The sequence below is a fragment of the Halyomorpha halys genome, unplaced genomic scaffold, assembly GCF_000696795.3.
Source record: "Halyomorpha halys isolate HHAL.00 unplaced genomic scaffold, Hhal_1.1 Scaffold790.1, whole genome shotgun sequence".
Classification (NCBI taxonomy): Eukaryota; Metazoa; Arthropoda; class Insecta; order Hemiptera; family Pentatomidae; genus Halyomorpha; species Halyomorpha halys.
Genome location: NW_027108682.1, coordinates 326020 through 330356, shown reverse-complemented (window position 1 = coordinate 330356; position 4337 = coordinate 326020).

Sequence of the window (4337 nt, the reverse complement as noted above, 5' to 3'; positions counted from 1 at the left end):
CGACCGCTTCATTATCTGTCCTTTCGGAACCAATTGCTTCGTCATAATTATTATTATTAGTGGAATAATATATTTCGGAGAAATAGTTGGCAAATGTATTTGCAATTATTGTTGGGTTATCTGTCAGTTTTCCGCTAACCGATATCGTGTGACAAGAAATGGAGGGATTTCTTGTAAATTTGCGGACTTTGTTCCACACATCAGCTGACGAGGTAAAAGAGTTTATGGAACTATTATAATATTTCCATGACTCCGCCTTACTTTGTTTGAATATCTTTCTACATATAGCCCGGTGCTTTTTATATTCAATAAAGTTTTCCGACGTCATACATTTTGTGAATTTTTTATATGCCTTACGACGTTCTTTATTAGCTTTCTTACACCTATCATTAAACCAAGGGACAAGCGGTCTTCTTGGGGATCCCGAAGTCATCGGTATTGATGCCTTTGCAGCTTTTATAATGTTGTTGGTAAGGGCTTTACAACCTCTATCAGTGTCCATATCAGATGGGTGAATTTGTGGTGGGATGACAAGGGACGTAAAAAGAGTCCAATCTGCTCTTTTAAGCACCTGCTCTTTTTTTGGTATGAATATGATTTTTTGTTTTAAATTTTATATGAAGTGGGAAATGGTCACTGCCGTGTAAATCAGTAAGAACTGTCCAATCTATAGAATTATACAACGTTGGACTACCGAGTGTAACATCAATTGCTGAAAAAGTCTCATAGCTAGAGCTAAGGAAGGTATGTTCCCCTGTGTTAAGCAGAAGGAGATTGGTATAGTCCATGAATTTTTCTATTATTTTACCTCGCGTATTAAGGTTTTGAGAACCCCACCGCGGCGAATAGGCATTCATGTCCCCTAAAAAGAGCACAGGTTGTGGTAATTGATTAAATATGTCAATTAGGTGTTGATCATCAGTTTGACGGTCCTGTGGCAGATATAGGTTACATACTGAGAATGTAAAATTCATATGGATTTTAACTGTTATAGCTTGGAGATGAGTATTTATTTGGATCGGTTCGGAATAAACTGATTGGTTTACGGCAAGGAGTACCCCGTGGTGGCCATGATTTGTATATGGCCCATCTTTTCTATATATTTTAATTTTTTTTTAATTTCTTTTGTCATGATTTGAGAGATTAGTTTCCTGGAGGGCTATACAAAATGGATTTATATCTCTAATTAGAATTTTAAGATCATTAAAATGAGTTTTTAATCCGTTACAGCTCCATCGTAATGATGACATAAAAATAGAATAAAGGAGAGAGAGAAAAAAGTTACTTTACCTGAATAAATAGAGAAATTTTTTTTTTTTAAATTAATGAAGTAGATATTAATGGTGATTAAAAATAGGTTTAGTTCAGAATATTTTAGACAAATAAATATTAAAAAATAAATAAATGAAACAATAATAATAAAAATTATATAGAAATTTTTTAAGAAATATGCAATCAGTTTTAAAATAGAAAAATGTGAAAGTAAATATCAACTTTACTTTACTTATTAATCGTGTTCCATTTTTTCTTGGTTCTGTATTCGCGCTTTACTTCTTGTCCTTCTTTCTTTAACTTTCGTCCATTCTCCTTGTGACTTATCTTTACTATCTTGGGGAACAGAGATTTCGTTTGTGGTGGATATTTCCGAAGAAGTAGACTTCGAAAAATCTGGAGGAGGTTCAGCCTTCTCTATTTTTTCCTGTTTTCGGGTGGAAGACTGTGATTTTTCACGGACTTTTTGAGAAAGGGTTGATGGGATATTGGAAACAGAGGGAGAAAGAGAGGGTAAAGGGAGAAAGAGAGGGTAAAGGGAGAAAGAGAGGGTAAAGGGAGAGTGATGGAAGGAGAACAGGGGGAAGAGGGAATAATAGGGGAAGGAGGGGAAGGAGGGGAAGGAGGGGAGGGAATAGTGGGGGAGAGTGGGTTATGGTGGGAGTTCATATACCACAGTTGGAGTGCGTCTACTGGCCTCTGAGGACTTCTTAATAATAAGACTACTTTTGCCTTGTTCTTCTGTTTCTACGCTAACACTAACAGTTTTTTTTATTTTTAACTATATCAGAAAAAGTTAATTGTGTGGTTAATGGGCATATCAATTCATATTTTTTCTTAGCTGCAATATACGTAATTTTTTCGGTCTCCTGTATAGTCTTAATTTCTTTTTCCTTAATAAAAGTTGGACAAATTTTTGAAAAAGACTCGTGCTCACCGGGACAATTTACACATTTTAAAGGTTTTGCGCACTGTATCCTTCATGTCTATTTTCCCCGCTGTAACGACAAAGTGGATTGCTTTTACATGTCGCTTTTGTGTGTCCAAATCGCATACAGACAGTACACCTAATCGGGCTTCTAATATATTGTTTTATGGTAATATTGTAGAATCCTATTTTAATTTCGCGCGGAATAGTGGGATTATTAAAGGTTAGAAGGTAATTATTGTTATTATGCTTTTCGTTATTTTTAAAATATGTCATTCTTTTAACATCTTCTACATGTTGTCCTTTCAATTCTTATTTTATTTCCTCTAACATACAAAAATTTAAATCGGGACACCATATGAGCCCTTGGCTTTGGTTTAATTTACTATCTGGCTCTACTTTAATCGGGACTTTATTTAACATTGTTTCGGATTTTAATAGTTTTTCTGATTGTATATTTGTAAAAACTTCGATTAGTAGGGTTCCATCTTTTAATTTTTTGGCAAATTTTACTTCCCCGATCAAATTATTTATGCTTTTATAAATAAAGAACTGTGAGATTTTTTTTAAAATCTAACGAATTTCCCTCTTCATTCTTTTCTTTTCTTTTGATTATAAGAAATCTTACGCAATTTTCTTGTATATCATTTGTTTTAGTATTATTTGTTTTAAATTTTGCCTTCTTTCGTTTTAAGGGGGGAGACTCAGACATACCGTCTGATTTTATATTTAATAATTAAAATCCAAAAAAAAAAAAAAATATTAACAATAGAAAAAACTAAAGAGAGAGAGAGATATTTGTAGAAACAGAAATAAAATAAATTAAATAAATGAAAGTGAAAATTTATCGCTTGTAGACACAGGTACTTAATCCTTTGGAGCTCGATCCGCTAAATGCGTCCTTACCTCACAAAGCATAAACACTGACTGATGACATTTAGTTTAAAATGACTAAAATAATACATAGAGATATTAAAAAAGAAATATCGATATTTTATTTAGATAATTACATATTTATTTCGACATTTTACATTGTTATTATATCTATATGGAGTATAAGCAACAATATTCAAGTTATATTTAAAGACTGTGTAGTATAAATCTTAATACCTAACTCTGTCAGCAACTCGAGAATCTATAAATGTAGGATTACTGATAGAATAAAGCAGTCTATTATCAGCAACCGTGAGTGTGTTTTCTTGTACCTTCTTTCCTTTTTTTTTTTTTCGATTTTATAACCCGCTATCTCGTATCTTTCATATATTACTTTATCGAAATATCGGTATTTTGTTAAAAATGATTAAGTAAATTTAAGAAAAAGATTAAAAATAGTTTTTCGATATTTTACATTGATAAATTCATGTTCATTTCGATATATTACATTGTTATTAAAATCAATATCGAAGATTATAAACTATTGGTCCAAGGCATCGAGCGATGTACTTAAAAAATACATTTGACATTTTACATTGTTATAATATTGATATTGGATATAAGCAACAATATTCCTTTATTATTTTATCTAAATATAGATATTTTGAATAAAATTACAAAGTATTATATTGAGATGTTAAAATAGGAATATCGATATTTTATTTTCTTAATTACATATTTAATCGATATTTTACATTGTTATAATATCTATATGGAGTATAAGCAACAATATTCCTATATTACTTTATCGAAATATCGATATTTTGTTTAAAATTATTAAACATAGTAATTTTAAGAAAAAGATTAAAAATAGTTTTTCGATATTTTAAATTGATAAATTCATGTTCATTTCGATATATTACATTGTTATTAAAATCAATATCGAAGATTATAAACTAGATTTCGATATTTTATATATTTTATAAGGAAAACTATAACATTTTATGAAAAAGTAAAATAAGGTATTTCGATATTTTATTTTTATGATTTGATATTCATTTCGATATTTAACATTGTTGATAATATCGATGTCAAAGTTTAGAAACGATATTTCGATATTTTTCATCGAAATATCGATATTTGGTTTTAATAATTTTATGTTCCTTCCGATATTTTACATTGTCATTAATATCAATATCAAAGATTTTACATTGTTATAATATCGATATGGAGTATAAGCAACAATATTTCGTTATTAATTTTT